The following is a 27,148-nucleotide window of genomic DNA, read 5'->3' on the forward strand; positions in this document are numbered from 1 at the left end:
AATAGAAAAACACTGAAGCAAAAGCAATTAAATAAAAACATCTCAATTTCAAGCATTAATTTTTACCCCTTTCAATCAGTAAATGAAATATCAGTCATTGTGTCTTTTGTTATTGCCTCCTGACTCCATCTTCAGTCTCATAATTTTTTTCCTCCATCCTTCAGATATGTCCTTGTTTGCAAGTTTGCTGCCTTTATCTTAAAATGCTCTACTTGGTACATAAACATTTTCCATAGTGCCAACAGAGAATACTCAGACTAAAAGAAAAATAAAATAACATAGAAAGGAATATATCTAATTTTTAACTATGCATTCCTTATAAAACTGATAAAAATAATTTTTCAGTAGCTGATCTATACAGTTAACACCTACTGCTGTTCCTCAAAGTCTGTACTTTGGCTTGTTCAATAGTGTCCCTTACAATGTCTCCTACAGTGTGCCTGCTCTGATCTCACACTGCAAAAGAAGGAGAAAAAAAAAGATAAAAGAATCCCTCCAATTTTAGTTATGATCCTTTTTATTTCTCCTTGCATTTTTTGATGACTCCCAGTATCTCTGGATATGAAACTTTAGTAACTCGATATTTTGGCCAACTGAAATAGAATGGCCAGCAGAAAAAGAATGAATAACTCTTTTTGTTGTTGTTGTTGTTTGTCTTGATAGCAGTTAGTGGATATTCCTAGCCATCTTCAACATCTAAATAAAAAGATGTGAGATGAGGAGACATTTAAAGGTAAACCACAACAAAGAGAACAATGAAGGCAGTAATGTTGTACCTGCTGATATAATCAAGTGGAGTAAAAGAAATCAGTCAGCATTGAGCAGTAATCATGGAAATGTTATGACATGATAAAAAAGCAATAAAGACAATGTTGTTAAAAGAAAAATAAAAGTAGAAAGAAGCACAACAAATATTTATGTTGACAAGTCAACAGCTTGATTTTGAAGAGAAATGAAATGTAAGTTTTATTATTGTATGGCTCACTAAATCAAAGGAAAATCAGACACGATCTATTAGCATAAGTGGTAGGGAGTATGAATTCAAAGATGTCTAAAGGTATGCAGATGTTGAGATAATTACCAGAGAGAACAACAACTCACAAATTAGCTCATGAAGCTCATTGCTAATGTAATCTTAATCTGTGAAAACTCTACATAGCACCTGTTCTTTCAACTTCATGTTTAGAAGTTCTGAGGGAACTGATATTTCCTTGATTAATTTTAGCTATGTAAAAAATGCAAAATAAAGTACTACTACTACTACTAAACAACTAAATGTGTCTTTAATTAACAAAAGATCTAGTTGTAAGAGGCCACACTGAAAAATATAATATTACTGAAAAGCATACTTTTTCTCAGGATATTTGTATCGCAGATGATAAAACATATCCTTAACTGAGTGCTGTTGCTTAATTCTATTTATTCAAGTTCACATTTTCTTTCCATCAGATATTTTACATAATGATATTGTAAAATTTAACATTGACTCATTTATAACAATAACCTAAGTTAATTTCCTCAGTCAATTTCTCAATTACTATTTTCATTTAATTTATTAGCCTATGTCATTTCATTGAAAGATAAGTCTTATTGCAATGTTATGCAAAATTGAATATGCTATGAGTACCTACATTTTATAAAAATATCTTAACATCAATTTTACAATTGTGCTGCCTTTGTAGAAATTAATTGTAATTGCTAATCTGTACTGTATACGACTTACAATTTAATTTAGTATTATGGGAGATATCAAATATTTGTCATAAAAATATTTTCTGGTAGTAACCATTTCTGCCTCTCATCTTTTTTCTTTGAAGATAATTTTTTATTTCATAGTACAAGTTAGAACCTCAAAATTTTAACCAATTTTAAGGGTTTCCTTTTAAAAACCACAAATCTGCAGAATATGCTAGAGTATACTTTTTCTGACAACCAAATATGTTATAATTGCTTTGGCATATCTTTTCATACAGAGTTAATGTTATAGTGTGGTTAACAATTACCCAAATAATAAAGAACACTTTATTAAGCTGTTCTGTAAAATTTGCCAGTCCTCTGGTAATAAAAATAATTGTCCAGATCTCTGATCAGTTGGAATGCACAAAGAATAGCAATTCTACAACAGTATCCTTGACATCACGCAGAATTTCCATTTAAATTTTATATGGTTAAATTGGGATGCTAAGACTTACAATAAATAACATTAAAAATCTTAAATTTTATATCTATTTAAATAATTATCTTCACTGATGTCAGTCATACATATTTTGGAGGTTCAAACACATGAATCACATTGTCTTCTGATAATGCCAAGGTATCTTCTGATAATGACAATTTCTACAAATACTGTAAAATTATGTGAATCTCTATTTCCCTAATGAAACATGGATATTAAAAAGAGGCTATATTACTTTGAAAACACCTAAAACACATGAGCTACCACATAATGTAGTTTATGTATTCTAAGCACATGGTCTTATACTTTAGGCATTCAACTCAGGAATTGCAACACTAAAAGCGATGTCTGTTACAATCAGACTTTCCAGACTAAATTGGATACTTTGACTGCAGTATAGTAGAAGGAAAGACACAAGTGTGTCTAAAAACACTCCTTGAAAGACTATAAAGTGAGTAGAGATTTTTGAATCAATCTGTTCCTACCTGAATGTTGTAAAAATCAGAATAGAGAACCAATCTCCTCATTTTTTTTTCTACTTAGGTATTTTCTACTTGCTCTGTGATTGGTGCATTATTGAAATATCTCACATTCTACTTGATTTTAACAGGAAGAGAGGGACAGCTCACTTCCTCACATTGTTTTGACATTATAAAAAAGCTTAGGCAGAACCTTCAAATATTCTATGTGAGATTTATATTAGCTGTGGCTGGCTTGGATCTTCCCAGGGTAAAGAGACAAATCTTAGGTGGTTTTTGTTCAATGACACAATAGGTGCCTGTCTTCCCAGAGAGCCGGGATACCAAAGCTGTCCAGGAGTCAGCTCAATGGTCCATTTATCCTAATATTTTCTTCCCAACAGTTGCAAAATGGTGATTTGTAGAGAGTGTATGCCAGTCTGGCCATGTTCTGGGTCCATTCCTTCGTACACCCTCATGGCCACAGTCATTGATTGGTTAGAGAGCATGACTTGTTTTCTCCATTTGTTTTTGAAACCTGGTGTGCATTCATTTTTCTCATATCTTTTGAACCTAGTGATAATATCTGCTTCCAGACCCATCTGTTGCAATTAACTGCAGAAATTTACAACTTCTTTCCAAATATCTGTACTTATCTCCTATTGGTTTCCAAGACATCCTCTGGTTGTAGATTTGTGAGGTTTGGTGAATAGGAGTTTTGCATTCACCTTATTCACTGACTTCAGGAGATAATAAATCCAGACTGTTGTTCCCCCATACCTTCTGCTCTCTAAAATAACCAGTTCCATCTATCAAAACTTGCTGTTGAGATGACAGTTCTATGAGCAGAGCTCATAGATCGGTCCATTTGATAGTTTCTGTTCAGAATAGAACAACATTGGATATGGGTATCCAAAACAATAATATTAGCAGTGTTCTAACTGGAAAGCACAAAATCTTAACTTTGTGGAAACAGAAGACTTTCAGCTTACTTAATGGAGGGAATGATCTTACTTAAGGAGGGAATGATCTCTTACAAGAGAAAGAAATACCTTACCATCCTGAGATACTCTTACTGTGATTGTCGATTCAGAAACAGGAAAACTAAAAAATGGAGATGTTCTAACCTCATAGCCTTCTATGATGAAATGACCAGCTGGATAGACGAGGGGAGAGCGGTGGATGTCATCTATCTCAACTTCACCAAGGCTTTTGACACCGTCCCTCACAACATCCTCCTGGGCAAGCTCCGGAAGTGTGGGATAGATGAGTGGACAGTGAGATGGATTAGGAACTGGCTGGATGGCAGGGCCCAGAGAGTCGTGATCAGCGGTGCAGTCTAGTTGGAGGCCTGTGGCTAGCGGGGTCCCCCAGGGGTCAGTCCTTGGTCCAGTCCTGTTCAATTTATTCATCAATGACCTGGATGAAGGCACGGAGTGCTCCCTCAGCAAGTTTGCTGATGACACGAAACTGGGAGAAGTAGCCGATACCCCAGAGGGTTGCGCTGCCATCCAGAGGGACCTGAACAGACTGGAAAATTGGGTGGTGAAAAACCTCATGCAATTCAACAAGGCCAAGTGCAAGGTCCTGCACCTGGGGAGGAATAACCCCAGACACCAGTACAGGCTGGGGACTGACCTTCTGGAGAGCAGCTCTGCGGAGAAAGACCTGGGTGTCATGGTGGATGATAAGTTGACCATGAGGCAGCAGTGTGCCCTCGTGGCCAAGAAGGCCAGGGGGATCCTGGGGTGCATTAAGAAGAGCGTCTCCAGCAGGTCGAGGGAGGTGATCCTGCCCCTCTACTCAGCCCTGGAGAGGCCGCATCTGGAGTACTGTGTCCAGTTCTGGGCTCCACAGGACAAGAGGGATGTGGAGCTGCTGGAGAGAGTCCAGCGCAGGGCCACAAGGATGATCAGGGGCCTGGAACATCTGCCCTATGAGGAGAGGCTGAGGGAGCTGGGCCTGTTCAGCCTGGAGAAGAGAAGGCTGAGAGGGGACCTGAGCAGTGTCTAGAAGTACCTCAAGGGAGGGAGTGCAGAGGACGGTGATGGTCTCTTTTCAGTGGTGGCCACTGATAGGACTAGAGGAAATGGCCGGAAACTGAAACAAAAATTCCATAGGAACTTAAGGAAAAATTTCTTAACAGTGAGGGTGACAGAGCACTGGAACAGGCTGCCCAGAGAGGTTGTGGAGTCTCCTTCTCTGGAGATCTTCAAAACCCGCTTGGATGCAGTCCTGTGCCACGTGCTCTAGGTGACCCTGCGTATGCAGGGGGGTTGGACTAGATGATCTCTAGAGGTCCCTTCCAACCCTGAGCATTCTATGATTCTATGATCCTATGAAATGTCTTCCAGATGGAAATAAGTAAGTCTTATAACATGACAGCTAAGCACTAAAGCAATGAATATGAAATAAGCATGATATCCAGAGGGCATGCAGACTGTGTAACCATGACACAATACTATATATAACCATTAGAAAACATACATAAAATTTACCATATTGAGTTTAGTTTTGTCATAATCGTTCCGGTGCTTGTAAATGCACTGGCAGAGGACAGCGTATATTTTTTTCTAGGTAAAAGATGTTGAAGGTCCTTGTCCTCTTAGTGAGAGAATCCAGCAGATGCTGAAAAAAAAATGAAGACAACACGAGTTGAAAATAGCACGAGACCTTCTGCAAAAGCTCTTGAAGGCTTCAGCATCTAAACAGTCCCATCACAGCACAACTGACTGTCAACACTGTCCAGGAGCTGTGCGTGGAGTGAGGCTGTCGGAGTGGACCCACACACAGCAACCAGGCAAGTGGAATACTGCCCACAACTGCCCATCAAGCTCCGCTTCCCTCACAGCAGTGAGGGGAGAAAGTTCCCTACCTTGTTCTAAAGAAAACTGAAAACAGACATACCCCAAGCTTGCTGTAATCCACCACAACGGGGGGATCCGGCTCCTCAGGAATTCCCACCGGACTCTCATGACGTCCAGCCAGACTCTCATGACGCATGTAAGTTTCTGGGATGAAAACATTTTCTTAAGTCATGATTTCTCTTTTTCCGGAACAGGCTATCCATCAGCTATCCCACAAGTGGCATCCAATCTTTCCCTACAGTTCCCTGTTATTTGCTCACTGAGAAATACTTGCCTTCTACTTTCTCCTCCATAAAAAATAGGAACCAAGATCAAAAAGCAGTGGGAGTGAAAAGCCCAGGGTTGAGAGGAGAAAAAAGCAATAGTCAAAAGTTGCCATTACAGCAGTGCCTACTTAAGGAACTTGAATGTTAAGAAAACCCATCTCCCATTTGAAGCGAGCATTAGGATGTGAGTCATCTCTGCCACATGGTGACTAAGTCTACACAGGCCGAGTTACAGCTCCTTATCCCAAGCTGCTCCTTATCAGAAAGATGCACGTGCCATAAAAGAAAGCAAATGATTGTTGGTTTGCGAGGAGACAGAATTACAAAACTGATTTCAGAATCAGAAGAGCAGCAGCTTAAGAAAAATGACTTTGGTGGCATAATGAGAGGAACAGAATCTTAATGGAAGCAACACAGTGCAGTGATTTATAAAAAAATAATAGAATGAAATTAAAGGAGGCTAATGTAAACCCCTCAACAACAAAATTGAGCTAACTGGTCTGGTGGACCTTTCGCTCACCTTCTGAATCATCCTCGTGGAAACTTGCTGTATTTTGGGAATCCAAAGTCTCATTTCAATTTCTTAGCCCTGAATTGGGTGAAAACTGGGCTCTTTTCTTTTCAGAGCCAGATTTAGTCGCAGAGGAAAAATCTCTTGTTTTCTGTCTCATGTTTATTTTCATAGACATTTGTCTGTCGTCGTGGAAGACTATTGTGGCTTTCTTCCACACAAGAACCTCCTATGAACTCACCTTCAGTCTGGTGCATGCTGGAAACACCGTTTTCCAGGAACTCTTCTCCCTCACTGTCTACTTCCTCTTGGTCTTCTCCACTTCTATTCACTTTACTCCACTGCAAAATCTTTCTCCTATTTGTTTCACCACTGGAAGTGCAATTGTTCCTTTTGCGTTTTCTTTTGGACGGAACTGCAATAAGATATTAGAAAAAAACAACCCAAAATATAAGCAAAGCAGCTCCTCCTTTAAAATCTGCTCTTCTTATCTTCCTCGTATGTCAAGCAAAACAACCAAAGAATTGAAAGTACTGACAAATCTCACTGCACATGTAGGTCTAAAGAAAAGGTTGCAAGTTCATGTGGTCCATTTGCTGTTAGATTTTTAAATTTATTCAAGACTTTAAACTAGATTTGAAACTTTTAAGCCCAGAAAATTCCTACTTTAGCCTTGCTTTGCAGTCCTATTGTCTGCCTATTGGGTAAAGTTGCTTACTGTCTCATTACATGAACTAATAGAGATGAATAGCAAAAAAGCCTTTGGAGAAAAGCTCTTCTTCAAATCTCTTATAAAACCAGTAAAGATCAAAAGCTGAGTGAATGCTGGGAAGAGTTAAAAAGAGACCATTTCAAGAAAGTAACTGAAGGATAAAGAAAATTCTCAGTACAGTTTTATGATTCAGATAACCTGTTTAAAACTGTTTTTGTCCTTATGCCTTCCACAAAGGAAAACAAAAAAACCCACCCTTCTTTCTATTTACAGAATATTGCACAAAACAGACGGGTGAAATCCTTGGCAAAGTTTCCACTGGCAAAAACCTTGTCACAAGAAGGATATCAATGGCATTAGCAATATCACCCAGAAAGCCTGTTGGTGGGGAGAAAAAAAGAAAAAAAAAATCTAAAAAGAAAAAACAATTGCCATTAGGCAGTGGTGTAGGGCAGGCTCCAGGCATCACTGGCATCTCTATTCTTTCGTTACACTTGTTATCTTGTTTATTACATCCAGAAACAGAGGGCTGCTGTGGCATCACCTCGTAGTGAGATGGCACATCCTGTGAAGAGCTGCAGCCTTGCAATGAAGAACGGACAGCAAAACAGTTGGTCTCACGTTTCTACTTACAAATACTGAGGCAAGTCTTCAAATCCCGAGGGTTGGAATACATACCTCTTTTCTCACGAGACTCTCTAATTTCTTCACAAAGTTGTTCCAAGTCTTTATCCATTTCCTCCTTCACTATGGCATGGGCAGCATCTCTCAGAGCACAAGCTTTGTCTCTAAGGAGACGATCTGAAAGTTGACAGTCAGAACTGAGTGTTTGCCACTAGCTAAGTGAAATCCTTGATTTGGATCATATGGAAAAGATGAACTCTTTTCCCAAAGAGGTTTTGCAAGCTATTTCAGTGAATAGTTTTGGCAGAAGAACATAAAAGTTAATAATCAAGGCAGAGGCACTACATCTTCATTAGCACCGACTGCACGTAATTTCATCTCTAAATAATTTAACACTACATCAATTTTTAAAGTGGCAAGAAATGCTCTCTGTGGATGTTTCAAGTGAGCTAATCCCAAGGCCATTGTAAAGAGACAACTCTTCTCAATCTATGCATTTTAAATGTTGTCTAAATGAGGGATAAAGAGCTATCCTCACCTCCAGCTTCTCTATCTGGCTTGTATTCTAAGGCACTGCTACAGATTAGATCAAGATCTTCCAGAAAATCTCCTGCAGTTATATATTGGTGCAAGTCAATTTTAGAGAGAATTGTTGAAAGGTCCATTGGCTGTTTAATAACTGTGATATAATCAGGTACCCACAAATTAAATAGATGGGTTCAGAGGTTTTATTAGACTTACACAGTATCTACCCACTTTATTTTAATAAATTCAAATAATGACTTCTTAAAAACCCTGAATATTTGTGACATTATGAGCAGATAGTGGAATTAACCAGTTAGCTGCTTGAAAAAGGAAGGGCTCTTTCAAAGGGCTTTGAAGAGACACACTGGAAGGGAGAAGAAAAGCAGCAGGAAGCTGGGGAGTGTGTGTGGGACAGCGAAGGGAACAGACATGCAGAGCAGGATTGGCTTCCTTCAGCTTCAGAACATCACAGTAAATACACTGGATTGAGCCACCCGAGCCAGGCTCTGCTCTGGGCAGCAGGAAATCCGCTGCCGGAATTGCCCTTTGGAAGCAGCTGCTCTAGGCATCTCCCTTAGGAGGAGATACCTGGAGCAGAGCTAATTATGTCCTTACTGGGAGCGTGAGAGGAGCCTCAAGGCTAGTTTAGGTGAGGAGACCTCTGTTTATTTAGACTATTCACATGTCAAGAGCCTGGAAGGGAAAGACAAGGGATGCCCAGAGGAACAGGGCCCTTGCTGATACACAGCTGTATTAAAATTGCAACTAACTCTGAAGTATAAGTCTGTTAAGATGGGGGCACAGTCAGTAAATTAAATGAGAAAAAGAGGGACTTGGAAGTTTTGGGGGAAGATGAAACCACATGTCATTTATGGCTGATCCTGCACTGGGGAGCCAGAGAAAAAATGGCAGGCGGAATCTTGAATTTTTTTTCAAACATCTGCTCTTCTCCTGTTCCCAGAGGAACCACTGACAGCCAACAAACACGTAGCAATACCTTTAGGCTTTATTCCAACAGCCCCAAAGAAATCTGACTGTCTATTTCAGAGTTGTAGCATACCTGCATATCAAAGTCTTTCCCCAGGCAAACTCTGGTAGTAGCTGCTCTGACTTTCTAGGAGGAAACCAGGGCTTTCAGTGACTACTCAAAAAAAGGACATTGAAGAGCCTCAGGGAGTCAGCAAAATAAAATACAAAACACTTTTTGCTCCTCAAAAAGAAATCCTTTTAGTGCAGTGCTAAAGATAAGCCTTTCGCTAGAGCACACCAACACCGGGCAGTTAAAACTACACCCAGACAGTACAGTATTACAGACCCAGAGCAGTTTACCTCATCTGCATCAACAGGGTTTGTGAAGGCCTTGAAACGTCCGTCAGTAACAAGCCTGAGAGTAACATCCCTTAAGAAAACGCTAAGTGCACCAAGGGACTCCTCCTCCTGCTCCTCTGCCCCTTGCGTTTCTCCCCGTGGTGGTTCCCGAGGTTCAGGCGGCGGCGCCACCGGCAGCACTTCCAGGGCCTGCCGAGCTGAAGGGAACCAGAAAAGTTTATTCCATCCACAGCACCCAAATAGGAGCACACACAGAGTTACTGATAGGAAACCCACTACCAAAACAAATACTGTAAGGCTGTTAACATACAGTTAGCAAATTTTTATCTATAGAATAGGCTCACCTGCTTTCTTTCTAGATGCAGGAGGTTTAGCAGCTTGACTTAAAATTAAGTCCTCAAAAAAGTTGCTTCTCTCTTCTTTAGTAGGCAACGGGATATTGAAAACTTCTCCATAATATTCAATAAACAACTCTTGTATCTACAGCATGAGAAGGAAAGACATTACAGGGACAAGATCACTATGCCAAAAAGAGGATTTTTTAAGTTAAGCTTAATAATGATCTGAAAAATAATAATAATAATAATGATGTTATCTTCCTGGTGATCAAAGGCTAGATTTCTTTAGGTCAGGATGGCAAATAAAATATCTTCTTTGAGGAAAAGCTCTAGAATTTAAGCTCAGGGAATGGACGAGCACACGATGCACTGACAGAGTGATGACATCCCCCACCTTTGAGGTCTCCTGCTGAAATGGAAGCGAGTCCCTTGACTCACAAAACAACTGAGACAAACGTTCTCAGCGCTGCTTTGTGTCTAAGCAAATCTACAGGATTCAGAAGGGTGCCCTCGTAATAAAAGGATCCATTTGCTTGAGGGAGGACAGTATTCGTATACTTAAAGGATTCATAAAATGAAACTGAATAGAAGAATTGGGAAAAGTGTTGACAGAAATACCTCATCTTGGAGATCCATGTACGATACGCTTGCTGCTGCAAGCACCAAATCCGGAGCAAATGCTGGAATGTTCTCTAGGAACGTTGTAAAGGTAGTTTCCAATGTAATGCCAGTCGTTTCCCATCACGCATTGATCCGTGGAATATAAATTATACTTGGTGCTGTCCTCTGAGCTTCTCGGATAAACTAGTAAAATGAAAGCTGTGGTGAGAGCAATGAACCAGGGAGCACAGGCTGCTCATAAATAACTACGCATCAAACTGGCCTAATAAAATAGAAGTGCGTAAAGGCAACATACCAATAAACAAACAAACAAACAAAAAAAAAACCTCACCATGCAAAACTTATTAATAGTAGAGTAAAATTTCTGATTTGACTCAAAAATTGAGAGCTACACAGACAGAGATCCAGATTGCTGCCTGATTGCAAGACTGCTTACATGTAAGTTAACTTCTAAAGAGCCGCACGACTCGATAGAACATCTGTGCTTACGTGTCCGTCTCTCATCAAAGGTCAAAATGTTATAATATAGTAGCAAAGTACAGTAAAAGCAGACCACCTCCATTAACAATTTCACTTACCTCACTTGAGCAGTTTACAGACAGACAGTGAATCTCATGAGATTAAAGAAAGAAGGAAAAAAAAAATACCTGTGCACCTATTTCCTCTGGTGATGAGGCACTAGCAAACAGAACTGGCAGGTCCAGGGTATAAACTGGAAACTTTTCCAGGGCGTGTATGACTGCGGGCGCCAAGTGGGAGCTTTGCCCACGGTCTGGCTCTCCAGAGAGCAAGAGCCTTGGCCTGTGACACGTTGCCTGGTGAGAAGCATTTCTGGAACAAAATTAGAAAATAGCAAGTTTAAAGCACATAGTGATGAATAAAGACATCAATGTTAATTTGCTATGTTTCAAGTTTCTCTTGAGAGAAGACACAAGCAGCATAATCTCTTTCCAAAGACACAGCAAGCTGAAGATTCTGAACCTAAAAGGGGACAGGCATTTACCTCTTGAAGTCAAGGAAGTTTTTCTTCTTTCGACAAGTCTTTTCAGGAAAAGTCTCCTCATCTTCAAAGGCTGAAAGTGACTCCTCATCACTCCAGATGAAATGGCTTTGTAAAGTAGCGTTCATATCATCTGGAAGACAAGAAGGGTTTTTTTTAACTTGCCTGGATAGTCTGCATGTCTCACTCTAATACAGCTTCCAAAGCAGCCCCAAAAGCCACTTATCTTCTCTTTCTCCCTTGGATGGGCTCACACTAAATGCGATTTTTGAAGACTTGATCCTACCACAGGTCTAAAGAGATTGCACAAGGCTCTACAAAGCTCACCTAAGTCTTATGTTTTGCAAAAGTTTTATTTCTTTATTGGCAAAAAGTCCCTTTTTTTGCCCTAAGAACAAAGAAATGTGATTATCAGCAACAACAACTGCACTTGCTAGACACCCACACAACCCACCAGGCCATGTGTGTCTGGAATCTGTGTCCCACAGTAAAAGTATGGGAATTAAGTGAATGTGATGGCCACCAACTGGCCTTTGTCTCAAGACTCCTAAGCCAGGGTATGTAGATCAACACATCTTCTGCACAAAGATCCTCCAGGATCACTCAGGGAGGAGAAGGTAGAAGCGGAGAACAGAGAGGGGAAGCAATTATGGATCACCTAGCATCTCTGCTTGCATTTGTTGTGGCTTTCTGCCTGCTCTACCAATAAAAATGAACCTAGCAACTCTCCAGGTAGAAAAGCCAGCAGGATGTTGCCAGGAAATGTGATGCATGTGATCTCACACATCGCACAGTGTGATCCACAAATGCTTCAATTCCTATGAGGTGAAATGATGATAGCTAAAACAACAAGTAGTTTTAACCAGCTGTACATGTTATGGTCCTGCCTTGCTGCTGGTCCTTCTTTAGGACAAGTTCTGCGTGGGGAAATACTCTCTGCAGGACTTGTAAAGTTCTCTGATAAGTCTTATTAAGCAGTGGTTTAAAAATGGGTGATAATGTTTGTCCGGGCAAAGCCGCAGACCTCTGTGAAACTGGTACAATTCTTTCCATAGCCATGAAAAAATCTTTTGCTGTTATTTTAATTGAAGAGACATCTAGCTGCAGTTTCTCAGGGCTTCTGTGTATCTGAGGGTAGCGGCGTCGCAAAGCACGGAGGGCAGCTTCAGCACATGCGGACTTGATATCAGCACCACAGTATCCTAATAAAACAGAACATCAAACGGAGCATTATGTCAGGCTGTGGCAACACAGAAAGGTCAAGGTGCCAAAGTGCAACACGCGAAGACTTTGCATGCAGGTTAAAACAGTCTAATAGGAAATGTGAAAAGTGTTGCTGCAGTACAGAGGTTTTGTTAGCCACCCTGCACGCTTACGAACCAGCCAGACTTTTCTCCTGAACCTTCTAAGCAAAACTTTTCTCCCGAGGAAGTTGCCCCAAAAGCCACTTGCTGTTTGGAGAGACAGAAAGTAAAGCAGTAAGTGGATGGAAGTGTCTCACTCCGATGGCTTTGAGGACACGCAGCTGGCTCCCTGGCTAGTTGTGCAGCGAGGTGCAAGAGCCTGGTTCCCCCCTGCCGTGCGCCACGAGCTCTAACTCCTGCAGACTCAGTCACATGCAGGAACTCGCTTCATTTTTGAACTTACCAGCAGCTTTTTCAGCCAGCTCATCAAGGAACGTGTCACATGGTTTAGGGGTCCAGTTTCGTGTGTGAAGCTTGAAAATCTCTTTTCTAGCCTAGAAACAAAGTGCTTGCATTATAGTTTGTCTTGAGTCAAAAGGCAGAGGCAGAACCCCTCACATTAAAATTCCTACAAGTTTAAAATAATCACTTGCCTTAATCTGTTAAAGTGTAAGCTTTTCAAAGCTTAATATTTCTGTTTGTTCCATTAAACTCTTTCTGCAGACCTAAGGCCAAAAGGCAAGTAAAGCTTCTATAAAAGTTAAGTTTTGACAAGTAGGAGACCTATTGATTTGGGGAAAGAAACATTAGAAAACTGCAAAGAAAAGGTTTTCCTCAAAGAAAACTTATCTCAAATGTAGCAAGATATCATGACAACAGACTCACTAGTTTGCTCTTCTGTCAGTTCATTCAAGCAAAATAGTCCTAGCACTGGTTCCAATTGCTGCAATTGCTACAAAGAGCAACTGTGATTCAAGCTAGTAGCACCGATCCAGAAACTGGATGGAAACAGGAGGCAAATGCTTATGGAAAATACACTGTTTCATTAAATAAATAAATGCTTGGTGCATTTTTACTTGCTTCCAGTCATACTCCACTTTATCCTTTTCCCCAGAAGTGCTAATTAAAACAAACAAACAAAAACCTAACAATAGTCAAGATATTCTGGCTAACTAGCAAAAGACAGAAAAAAAAAAAAATCAGCTTCACATGGAATTTTCCTTTTTTTAATACTTTGGGTTGTTATATACCCATTCTTTCATTGCTTAGAAACAGTACTTTTAAACCTACTCATTTTTATTTGGGACAATGGAGTTCCCTAGGGCTTGTCCCTCTTCTTTCGTACCGTGTCCACCCTCCGCACCAGGACGGTCTCTCAGGATATTGCTCCTGTGTGTGAGCTGCACGGGGCTGCATTCCCGCTTACCTGCTCCACGACACCGTGTTGTGACACGGCTTTGTCAGCAAGAAGGATTTGCTGGATGAGCACCAGGACTGAATACAAGTTCCTACCTCTTTATCTGGCAGTTTAAAAAGGAATTCTCACTCAAAGCGCCCGGCTCTGCGTCGCGCAGGATCTATCCAATCCAGCCTGTTGGTGGCTCCAATGACGACGACTTCTCCTCTGCTGCCCAACCCATCCATAGGTGCCAGCAGTGTTGATACAACTGAGCTAGTAGAAAAAAAAAAAAAAACAAAAAAAACAAAAGCACATTATTTTGCTTCACTGGGTTAGTAAATTTTGTTAAATTATGCATTATTTTCTCTAATGATACCTGAGAAAGGACAAGCTTTTGCTCATTAAGATGCTGATGAGCGAGAGGGCTCATTTTAAGGCTCTCAAAAATAGAGAAGGTCACTTAAACGTTATGCTGATATCAAGCTTAGTGAATGCCTTTAAACTATTGCTTAAAGTCACATGAAATTTAGTATAATTGAGGTACAGGTTTGCAGGATAATATTTCATATATAAACAGGTTTTGGTCTTCTTTCCACAAAGATAAAGCACATTATGTGTAGAAAATGATGGAAGGACGAAATTTATGGGCCTGGAATAGAACAGGGATGCAGGAATATGATGTAAGTAAAACGGTGCTACCCTACGAGGAAACGCGTGAAATGCGCTGTGGTTGCAACATCACTGGAGCAGATTTTTAGAGCAACAGAGATCTCTAACAGCTGAGCTGACGGAGTGACGTGTTCTCCCCCTGCATCTGTTTCCCTCGGAACCTGAGCCATTATCTTGTGCAACCTCCTCTGTGGTTTTGGTGGGGAAAAATATTGTGGTTTGAGGATTTCGGGGGTTTTGTTCGTTTGTTTTTTTAAATCTTCCCCAACACATCTCCAAGATTTCAACTCTTCAATCCAAAGTACAGAGGCACTGGGAAAGAGAACACCAGTGTTCCCATTTCAGTCTTAGAAATGGACAGAATAAATAAATAAATAAAAGTAAAAAAAGGGCAAGTCTTCCTCCAAAAAATCTTCATCACAAAAGATTACAGCCCCAGCTCTGCCAGAGCACACTGCAACCTTACCTGCTCAAAGAGCAAACGAAGTTGGCGCTCCGACTGCCCTGCCCACTTACTGAGGCAGTCAGCACCTTTTCTCATGAAAAAGGATATTTTCCTGCCAACTTGGCTGCACTCGTTGGTAAGGGCCCAGGCAACCAGAGTCTTTCCAGTCCCTGGGGGGCCGTAGAATAAGCAGCCTGTGTAATAAAGAGAGATTCACATGGGACAAAATTATCAAAAACGCCCATTTGAAGCCCCATCCCTAAGATGATCAACCCCCTCCTCCGAACCAAAACACTTTATATCCAGAACTGCAGTAACAGCCAAATTGTGAGAACAGTCAGAGCAGGAGGAAGTTTTGTGTTTCTAAGGGATGTCACATGCCAATAAGCAAAATTAACCAAGGGCATTAACAAACTCAGACCCCCGCTCTGCTCTGGAGAGAGTGCAGTGTCCAGCAGGACACGTCCAAAACGGCCCCCAGGCGCCACAAGGGACCACGGCAGAAGGGAGACAAACAAGAGACAACTTCTGGGGCTCCAAGTTTTATAATACTAGTTTGTTCTTCAGTTAGAGTTGTCTAATATACTCCCTTTTTCAAGCACCATACACTAGGTCTTTGATCATGCCAAGGCCTTTGCTTACATTTTGAACCTGCACATGCTCACGACTTTATACATTTTAAATAAAATATTTTCACTACTAAAAAAAAATGCCCAAATGTTTGAAGCACAAACAAATATATTGATGTCTCAGTGTAATATCCTCCCCAAAACAGCGGAATTAGCATTTTGTAAAGCTGTATTACCTTGGCGGCTGAATTTGGAGTTTCTCAAAGACTTTTGGGTAAAGCATTGGAAAAAGCACCATCTCTTTTAGGGCTGCAATGTGGTCGGAAAGACCACCCACCCCATCAAATCGCACCTAAAGATCAATTCAACAGAATAATTTCACACATTAAAGAAAGCTGCAGCCTACAAAAGGTTCCTGCCCCTCTACTCAGCCCTGGTGAGGCCACATCTGGAGTACTGTGTCCAGTTCTGGGCTCCACAGTACAAGAGGGATGTGGAGCTGCTGGAGAGAGTCCAGCGCAGGGCCACAAGGATGATCAGGGGCCTGGAACATCTGCCCTATGAGGAGAGGCTGAGGGAGCTGGGCCTGTTCAGCCTGGAGAAAAGAAGGCTGAGAGGGGATCTAATCAGTGTATATAAATACCTCAAGGGAGGGAGTGCAGAGGACGGGGATGGTCTCTTTTCAGTGGTGGCCACTGATAGGACTAGAGGAAATGGCCGGAAACTGAAACATCAAAAATTCCATAGGAACTTAAGGAAAAATTTCTTAACAGTGAGGGTGACAGAGCACTGGAACAGGCTGCCCAGAGAGGTTGTGGAGTCTCCTTCTCTGGAGATCTTCAAAACCCGTTTGGATGCAGTCCTGTGCCACGTGCTTTAGGTGTCCCTGCGTATGCAGGGGGGTTGGACTAGATGATCTCTAGAGGTCCCTTCCAACCCTAAGCATTCTATGATTCTATGATTCTATGATTCCATCAGAAACCCTGGAAAAATCCCTCTAACACAACAACTTAAATCGCTTACCGCACTATCTATCTGCATTGCGCTGATGCCAGCCACAGTCGCACTCATTTTCACTGGATCCGTGTCAATCCCCTTTAAAAAAAAAAAATATCATTAACCATTTTGCGCTATGCAAATGACTGACATAATTAAGCACAAAGTAAAGATGATTTCTAAACACTGCTTTGTTTTAAAAGCACCCCAGGTGGTAACTCTACACATTTCCCTGGACTGTGTCACAGGTTTCCCTTGCGGGCGGCCCTGTCCCAGGGGTCCCACAGCTGGAGGCGGGGGGCGAGGGGTTGCCCTGGGGCTGCTGCCGGCCCCTTCCCGCGCTCCGGGCCGCCCTCCTGCAGCCGCCTGCGCCCTCCCGCCGCGCTCACCCCCTGCTCCTGCGCTCTCGGCTCTGGTTCCTCCGCTGCAGCCGCATCCCTGACGCCATCCGCAGCGGCTGCGGGCCCGGGCGCGAGGGCCACCGCGCAGCGGGGTAAACTGGTCGCTGCCGTCACTGCCCGGCGGGACGGCAGCACCGCCATGACGCAGGACAGCACGCGGCAACACCGCGAGTTCTGGTGCGGTGCTCTCCTCTCCGCCGCAGCCGTGGCCCTCCCCACGGATCCCTCCGCCGCGCCGTGCCCCGCTCCGCTCCACTCGCAGCCGCGCCGCCTCCTGCCCGCCGCTCCCGCCGCTCCCCGCCGCTCCCCGCCGCTCCCCGCCGCGCCGCCAGCCCGCGCGGCTCCCGCCTGCCCCGGCCGAGCGCCGCCGGCCGCCTCCCCCCGCGGACTCTTTTCTCTGCGGCCGCTAGTTCCGGCTCGCGGCGGAGGGACACAGCGCAGCGCACCTCCCACAGCGCAGCGCGCCTCCAAATTGGGGCCGCCTGCTTTTCCGGCGCCTGATTGGCTGAGGGGGGCCCCGACCCTGCCCTTTTTTGCTGGGAGGCGGGGCTCTCCCAGAACCACCCCTTAAAGGCGCCGCCCCTGCGCTCGGTGTCCCGGGTCCTTCGCAGTTCCTGGAATAGCCATGGGATGGCTGCAGCTTCCCGGAATGGAGAGCTCCGGCCTTGAGCACCCGCGGAGACGGGTTGTAAATGGGATGGGCCAGCACTATGCGGCCTGCCCCATACCCAGAAACAGTGCTATTCCACACCGCTGAGCAGAATGCTCAAGTTTCTGTATTCATCAATAAGGGGGTTTCTCCACAGTATGGCTGAAGAGCAGGACAAAGGGAGGGGAGACTGAGTGGAGCCATGAGCCGAGAAGGACAAAAAGAGCCATCTGCAAGGAGATGGGGGCCTTTACAAAGGAGGGAAATAGGGCAATTCCCCCACATTCTTCAGCAAGGGGGACAAAGGAGTTGGTGAGCTCAGGTGAGAACAGATGGCAGGAGGCCGGAGTTCGGTGTAGGCGGCCGGGAAGGCTGTAACTTCTGAGTACCTTGGCCAAGGGGGAAAAGGAGAGGGCGTCCCTCGGTCGGGAAATTAGGATAAAAGGGGGGCTGCGTCCCCCAGCAATTTGAGAGACCCCACAGGGATATGCCCGGTGGACCCTCCCTTTATTCGAATAAAGTTTTAGGACTCCTCTGTCTCCTTTTGGACATTCAGTTCTTGACAGCGAGATTTTCCGCACAATTGGGGGCTCGTCCGGGATCCTTCCACCTTCCGGGAACGGCAGACGGCGACTGGAGTCGACGGCGCGCCTCACCAAAGCTTTTGGTGATCGACTCCCTTCGACGGCAGCCTGCACCGGACGACTGATTGGGTTCCCGAGACTGTCCGGAGACAGACGAGAAGCGGATCAGGGGGATCCGCAGGTAGGACCGGGAGGAGGTCCTCAAGGGGTCCGACAGAAAGGGCTAGGTCTGACGGAAAGGACCTCCGGGTAGTGCTAAGCCCGACGGAAAGGGCTAGGTCTGACGGAAAGGACCTCCGAGTAGCGCTAAGCCCGACGGAAAGGGCTAGGTCTGACGGAAAGGACCTCCCGGTAGCGCTAAGCCCGACAGAAAGGGCTAGGTCTGACGGAAAGGACCTCCGGGTAGTGCTAAGCCCGACGGAAAGGGCTAGGTCTGACGGAAAGGACCTCCGAGTAGCGCTAAGCCCGACGGAAAGGGCTAGGTCTGACGGAAAGGACCTCTGGGTAGCGCTAAGCCCGACGGAAAGGGCTAGGTCTGACGGAAAGGACCTCCGAGTAGCGCTAAGCCCGACGGAAAGGGCTAGGTCTGAAGGAAAGGACCTCCTGGTAGCGCTAAGCCCGACGGAAAGGGCTAGGTCTGAAGGAAAGGACCTCCCGGTAGCGCTAAGCCCGACGGAAAGGGCTAGGTCTGACGGAAAGGACCTCCCGGTAGCGCTAAGTCCGACGGAAAGGGCTAGGTCCGACGGAAAGGACCATTGAAATCTCACTGGTGAGTACTGTGGGACTGGGGAACAAAAGGGGTGACGACCCCGATATGGACAGCCAGGGAAGGCAGCAAAGGGAAGCCAAAAGAGGGTGTTGGGAAAAAGGTATGACCACCTCGACTTATACCTATATAGTCCCTTGGGAAGACTTTTGAGGGTTTGGGATAACTTATGCATTCCCCTAGAAATAATTAAGGAACTAATGATAAAATATTGTTGTTTTGTTTGGCCAGAATATAAGTTACCAGAGGGATTTAGGTGGCCCCCTGTAGGGTCGGACGACGATCCTAGTCTTTGTCCGCTTTTGTGCCAGTATCTCATGATACTGAGAAGGGTGATCGAGAAAGAATGTGTGTCAATACGGTTAAGGGCAACATCTAGAGGAATCTATGTAACAAAAGAGAGAGGCAATCTGCTGAGGGGTTGGAGTTGATGGCTGGATTGGGAATGTCAATTGATATTGTGGGGGATGATAAAGAAGTTAGCACTACTGTAACTTTGTGCAAAGTGTCTGATAAAGCTAGGCTGAAGTGAACTCAGAAGTGTGGACAGTTCCAGGAAAATGATAAAACACCAATTGACAAGGACAGTCCTCCTGCAAGGATACACCAAGGCACCGGTCCTATTTGGACAAGCCTTGCAGAAAATACTGAATATCCCACCCCCAGAAGCCAGGTTATTGCAGTATGACTTGCCCCTATCAGGTGAACAAGAGAGGGTGGTGAAGGAAACTGCTGTGAAGTTACTCAATTTCTTGGCCCAAAAAGGGTTTATTACATATATTTGGGGCATATTTTGGCTGGGGGTTTAACCCAAAACAGCCCCAATGTTGTGGTATGGACATGAGAAGGAGAACAGAGCCATGGCAAGGGAATTTTAGTGCAAAAACATGGAGGCATGAGAATACCAATAGCTTATTTTTCTAAAATGTTAGACCCAGTGGCTAAGGGGTGGCCTTATTGTCTGGAAAGCCCCGGCTAACTCTCCGTAGATCTGTACCGCTGGCGGGGAGTGGGTCTGGAAAATAAACTCTGGGTTGCTGGGTCTGTGGGAGTCCAGGAGAATATGAAGACTACTCATGGATACTAGACATACTGAACACAGGTTGTTAGTTAATAACCTAGTTTGTAAAAACAAATATTGTCCAAAGGAGGGAGGAAAAAAAAAGAAAAGAAAAAGAGGAGGGATTGAGCGGAATGCTCAAGTTTCTGTATTCATCAATAAGGGGGTTTCTCCACAGTATGGCTGAAGAGCAGGACAAAGGGAGGGGAGACTGAGTGGAGCCATGAGCCGAGAAGGACAAAAAGAGCCATCTGCAAGGAGATGGGGGCCTTTACAAAGGGAAATAGGGCAATTGCCCCACATTCTTCAGCAAGGGGGACAAAGGAGTTGGTGAGCTCAGGTGAGAACAGATGGCGGGAGGCCGGAGTTCGGTGTAGGCGGCCGGGAAGGCTGTAACTTCTGAGTACCTTGGCCAATGGGGAAAAGGAGAGGGCGTCCCTCGGTCGGGAAATTAGGATAAAAGGGGGGCTGCGTCCCCCAGCAATTTGAGAGACCCCACAGGGATATGCCCGGTGGACTCTCCCTTTATTCGAATAAAGTTTTAGGACTCCTCTGTCTCCTTTTGGACATTCAGTTCTTGACAGCGAGATTTTCCGCACACCGCCAATGCAAAAGTTGCCCTTAATGGGGAAAACACCATTTTGCTTTCCTCTCTCTATTGAAAAAAAAAAAAAAGGACACAAGGCAAGTATTAAACAGGGCTGGAGCCCCCTGCCCAGGTCACCGGGACCGGGTCCTGTCAGCTTTGACCCTGTTTGAGCAGCGGGGTTGGATTAGACGATCCCTAGAGGTCCCTTCCGACCTCAGCCATTCTCAGATATCCAGGGACTGAGACCCCACCACTGTTTCCTGGCAACACGAGCCAGTGTTCAAGCAGCCTCCCAGCAAGTAATTTCTTCTATTCATTTACCCTGTGATGCACCCATGTATTTTCTTTCTAAATCAGTGAGTCCCGAGATGACAACAGGCTTTCAGATCTGAAAACATTTTTAGCTCCTGTTTTCTCCTCAGAATAAAAGATTTTCACATGAAGACAACTTCAGGAGCATCTGCCCCTGCGCAGAGCGGCGGGGACATGAAATGGCAGCGAGGTCATGAAATGGGGCGGCGGGGTGAGGAAGGTGTTTGGAAGCTGTGTGGCTACACCCGAAGCTGGGATCAGTACCCCCTGGAGGAATTCTGTGCAGTTTTCACCTCCAGTGAGAGGAGGCCGGTGGGTTGTGGTTAAAGGCAGCCCTAGAAGCACTTGGGGCTGCCTCAAAGGCCTTGGGGTGCCTGGGCTTCTGGGGCCTGGCAGCTGGCCCTGATAGGAGGCCTATGGATCACCCTGTACTGATCCATATTGATGATCCCTACTTATCTCATGCTTTCGGAGCTGCTTATAAGACAACACATCTTTCCTGTAACCTGCCAGTGTAGCAGAATGGTGTATTTAGGCGGTGCTGTTGGCCACTGAGTGCTCTGGAAATGTCAAAACTGATGCTGTGGGTTTGTGGGTTTTTTTTTTGTTTGTTTGTTTTGTTTTTCTGCAGCACAGGTATAAGCGGGTGCTATGTGTCGCCTGGCAAAGAACCACTTGTGTTAATCTTTATTTAAAATTACTTATGACTTTCAGATTCCCCTATGGAAGCAGAAATGTGGACATAGAAATGAACCTATTGTCTGGGTATTTTGTTCTTCATGTATTTTTTATGTATTTTGTTGTTTATATAGGGCATTTTTTTTAACAAGTAGCAGTTCTGCATTGAAGTTCTGTATTAATGACACAATGCCAGTATTTGTTCTTCTGCAACAGATACGGAAACACTGTAAATCAGGTCTCTTTTTTACTGCTTGTAGGAATTTAACAATGAAATACTCAATAAAATCTACACATGAAGAACATTGATTACAGTGCATAACGAGCTTGTGAAAATTATTTTGCGTATACTTGTGAAGCCATCAAATTTACAGAATTTCAAGGAAGAGATGTTTGTATTTTTGAGGAATAAAAGAAAATACCTCTATGCACTTGGCACAGGATGGAAAAATACAAACAATACATTTCTCAGGTGTCAGCGTGTAAATTGATTCCAACTGGTGGCTTTATAGTGTTATTTGTAATGAATGGAATTCAGTAACTGCTGTTCTAGAATTCCTTTTAAATGGATATCATTACAGTGTTCAGTTATCCTGTTAATGCAGAAGCGTTCTTCTAGCTTGATGTTATTTCTGTATATCAGGAAATGAAGATTAATTTTGGATTTATGCTGTAGTTCTTCACACTTTTAGGCACGTGACATGCATCATGCCAGAATGGGAAGGATTTTGGGGGGAAAAAGATGACAAAGTATTTGAGTCTTTTAAATCACTTCAGGAATAATTAATTCTCTCACAAAATATTGGCACATTATCAAGAAAAAAAAAGAAAAAAAGAGTTTATTTTAAAAATAGATCTGAATGTTATCAAGAAGACCTATGATGAAAAAGAGGAATAGAAGTATCAGAAAAGGCCTCTGCAAAATGTTAGTTTTCCTTCAAATTCATGGCTTGAAAGCTGTCTTTTTCTTTGATATTGCAATGCCTTACAGAATTTGTTCAGCTTGAAGCTCATTTTTCACTAGACTCTATAAAAGCTTTTCTAAGTATGGTTGTTACATACAGTTCTATATCCACTTGATAATTTGGTCTCTCAGAATACTTGCACAAAGATCTTTTGCATTCCCTTTCCATGATAGTCAGCTTTGTTCAATATGTGAGTGGATTTAATGTTCCCTTTATTAACAGTGGTTACTAACAGGCTAATTTAATTCTGCAAAACAACAGTGTAAGTAACTCGTGTGCGGAAAATCTCACTGTCAAGAGCTGCATGTCCAAAAAGGAGACAGAGGAATCTTAAAACTTTATTTGAATAAAGGAAGAGTCCACTGGGCATATCCCTGTGGGGTCTCTCCAACTGCTGGAGGATGCAGCCCCCTTTTATCCTAATTTCTCGAGTGAGGGACGCCCTCTCCTTTTCCCTGCTGGCCAAGGTGCTCAGAAGTTACAGCCTTCCCGGCCTGCCTACACCAAACTCCTGCCTCCGTCCATCTGCTCTCACCTGAGGTCACCCAACTCCCCATCGCGCCTGCCAAAGAAGGGCGAGCAACCTCCCTTTAGCCTATGCTCTCCTGTCCCACTCACTCATGGCTCCGCTCAGTCTCCTCTCCTGCATATATTCCTTTGTCCCACTCATCAGCCAAAGACTGTGGGGGAGTCCCCTTATTTGTGAATACACAAACTTGTGTATTCCACTCAATCCCTCCCTCTCTTTTTTTTCAATATTTGTTTTTACAAACCTCTACACCCATCTTTAGAAGCATAGTGAACTCTGCATAAGTTATTAACTAAGCACCTGGGTTCCATAGGGCTGGCAGCCATGGCTAGGCTTCATATCCTCCTGGACTCCCACAGACCCAGCATTTATTCTCCTGACCCAACCCCAGACAGCGTTACAGCTCTAAGGAGAGTTATCCGGGGCTTTCCATCCTTTTCCTTCAACTGAGAAGTCCAGATTTCAGGCATCATGGCCATCCATGCTCAGCTGTCTTGACTGATGTTTCTGTGGTTCTAAGGTCCACTGCACTTTGCTGCCAGTGGTGCTTTTTCTGCTTTTTGACCAAGACCCGATCTCCTGGTACTGCAAAATCCAAGGGCAGGATCTGTGCGAGCTGGACTTCCTGTTGGAGAGACTTTACACGGGAAAGTATTCTGCCCACATATTGATCACTCATCTCTACCTTCCCGCCAGCTTGGGTGTAAGTAGGGTGGAGAAATCTTGAATATTCTTTCAAAGGAGAACAGTTGAATGTCTCCCCTAGGTTTTGCTCTCATTCTTGAATGGTAGAAGTTGTCTCCATGGCATCTTAGCTTCTAACACCAATTTTAGAAGATGCCTTTTAATGTTCCCATTCATCCTTCGCACTGTACCAGAGCTCTGGAGATGCCAAGGGGTATGCAAGTCCCCTTGAATCCCCAGGGCAATCACGACACCTTGAAGGAACTTTCCCGTAAGAAGATTGCATCTGTTTGTGTCTATCGCCTCTACCAACCCATATATTGGAGTTCTTTGTTCTAAAAACACCTTAATTACAGAGCCAGTTGTTGCTGAGGTAGTTGGCAGTCAGAAATGCCTTGGGCCATCCTGTTACCTTACCAGAAGATGCTTAAGGCTCCCTATACGGGGCCTCTCACTAGAGTCTACTTGGATCATTGGAATGGACGCACAGCCCAGGGTCGTCCTCCCCTTGCAGCTTCCCTTGTGGCTCAGCTGTTTGCCTTACAGCCCTCAATAGCCCATTTCCCCAGAACAAAAAAAAGACCAAGGGCAGCGCAGGTTTTGAGGAAGGCCCCTGCCAGTCCTCGGGAGCCCCAATGGCTTCCTTCTTTCTTCTGCCCCACTATTTTTAATTATCTCTAATGCTTCTGGAAGAAAAGATATCTTTTCTGGTAATGGCTGGACTACTGGGAGGAGAGGAGGAGGAGAGGTTTGCTACCTCCAGGAGGCAGGTAATCACATCCTTTGTACCAATGCCTTTCCCCGGCAAGTTAACACACCTCTCTCTTGGCACAGTTTTCCAAACATATGCACCATCCCACATGCATATTTAGAATCTGTAAAGATATTTGTTACATTGCCTTGGTATAATTCACAGGCTCTTATTAGAGAATACAATTCTGTGGTTTGGGCTGAGCAGGGAGACGGCAGCTTTCCTTCCTCTAGCAGCTCCCTTCCCTTAATGATGGCATATCCTGTGGCCCATTTCCCTTCTATTACTTTCGAAGAACCATTAATGAATGCATTGTCCCCATCTGGCCAAAGTGCTCTTCTCAGATTTTCCCTAGCCCGAGTCTGGAGATCTGGTACCTTCGATGCTTTTCCCTCGGGGCCAGCCAGGCTAGAAGCTGAGTTAAACCCTCCCCCGCTTCTTAATTTTCAATCTCGTCATCCATGTGGAAGCCCTTGCAGTTAGTAATGCCTTGACCTGCTGTAAGAGACAGTTGTGGATTGTGTTTGTCTCAACACTGTTGTTGCACCGTTTACCTCAGCGTCCTGTCTCTGGGAAGATGGTGAGATCAGCACGAGACTCAGACAGTGCTCAGCAGAGGCTGCGGAACGGCACTACCACTCGAGTCGGCTGCACAGGAGCCCCAGAGCACGCGGCATGTACGACACAAACACCATGCACCAGAAAGCGGGTGGACTCTTCGAGAACGGGGACATGAAGGGACTTGTATTCCTCCCCTGGTGTGTGGCTTCTTCCCCTGAACAGCACCTGCGCCGAGGTGACTTTGGGACAACAGAGAAAAATATTATAGCGTCGCCATTGGCTCTGGGGATCACTGCCGAGCAAGCACTGACCACGTTGTGCAGACTGGGATGCTGGCTAGCAAAGTCCAGCAATGCTACAACGACAGCTTTGTCCTCATTGTGAGTAGAAGTGGACTCGATTCAGCACGCAGCTATACACGACCACACTGCCATAGATATGTTATTGCTTATGCATGGCCATGCGTGTGAAGAGGTAGGAGGCATGTGCTGTATGAATCCAAGCGACCACTCCAAGTCTATACATGCCCAGATCCAGGCCTTACAGGATCTGACTCATCAACTGAGAGATGCTGATGACTGGAATGCATTCGGACAGTGGAAGTGGGGTTGGCCATGGCTACAGAAACTGCTATTGGGACTATTATTTCTATTTGCTGTATTTGTCTGTGTTATGTACTGTATCCCTTGTGTAATGATGCTGACACGAGGTATGGTTGAAACTGCTATGAAAATGTTATCTCTTTGGGTGCTTTGCTACAATAGATTGACCTCTACAGATCACGGGGCGGCATGTATAGGAGGTAGATATTTTTATGATTATTTATGCTCTGTAAGGTCATAAGACTATTGTGCGAAACAGAATCCAGACCTTGAGAAATAAGATGTTTGCCCATTTGGGCGGAACGATAAGGAACACGGAGGCGGCTGCTCAGCCACGTTCACAGCCGACTCCGTCCAAAACCAGTTGAAGGTGGCTGCTGGACCGGACTTGTAGCCAGCTTAACCGCAGATGTCCTCTAACCCAGTTTGAAGGTCAGCCGCTCCAGGAGTAGGAGGAAGATGAGGAAGGCAGGACCCTCAGACTGAGGGCTGGGACCCCCTACCGGTACGCGCGCTTGCGCACCCGGGAGGGAAGGTTATGTGGCTGTGGGTGAGGGTGGAGTTTGTCCGCCCCCCCGCCTGCCTCCTGGCACGTACTGGCCCTACGGGGCAGGAGGCACCGTGCGTAAAAAGACAGTGCGGGGAGGGGAACGGGGAGACACCGAACACCGAGGTCTACGTTGTCTCCGCAGGGACGCCCGCCAAGTTGGGAGCCTGTCAGCAACCCTCCAATCCACCAGCTCGAGAGGATGTTCAGGCTCAGTATCCTGCTAGCAAGTACTAAGTTGTGAGCAGCTATCCGTATTTTGCTCCTCTGTTTATGTGCTTTCACCTGAAATAATGCTTGACGTAGCCACCTGATTTTGCGTGATTATTGCCCAATCCCGAGCCATCTGCAACAGCCTTTGGAGGGGAAAACCTTATTGGAAGGGAAAGGGTTTTGTCGAAAAATAAAAGTTGTGTGTGTGTTTTGTGTGATTTTTTCAGAGGATAAAATGATCTGGATGGGAAAAAAAATCAGAAGGAAACATTTGGTCAGGCATAGTTTTTTGGAATGGATTTGTTTTTAGTGTTTCTTTATGGAAAATTATTTGTTAGGAATTTTCTTGGGGGGTGTTGAAAGGGAATTATTTTGAGGGGGAAGTTATTTGAGGGAAGAATTTTGGTGGGGATTTTTTTTTCTTTTGAGAATTAGGTTTAAGAAAAAACCTCCTGTTGATTGTCTGTATATAGGCAATATAAATAATATAAGCTATATGAATAATAAGTTATTCTTAAAAGAAATTATTCTTTTAGAGATTATATTTTCTTTGGCTACCTGGTATTCC

The 27,148-nt window shown here is 44.3% G+C and overlaps 1 pseudogene; it reads right to left on the bottom strand.

Annotated features, from left to right (window-relative positions):
* Nucleotides 1-451: 451 nt before the first annotated feature.
* On the bottom strand, nucleotides 452-17,231 carry LOC148594227 (ATPase family AAA domain-containing protein 2-like; annotated as a pseudogene).
* Nucleotides 17,232-27,148: the final 9,917 nt, after the last annotated feature.

The sequence above is a fragment of the Tinamus guttatus genome, unplaced genomic scaffold (genome assembly GCF_059628265.1).
Source record: "Tinamus guttatus ecotype Peru unplaced genomic scaffold, ASM5962826v1 Tinamus_guttatus_pri_ptg000282l, whole genome shotgun sequence".
NCBI classification, from domain to species: domain Eukaryota; kingdom Metazoa; phylum Chordata; class Aves; order Tinamiformes; family Tinamidae; genus Tinamus; species Tinamus guttatus.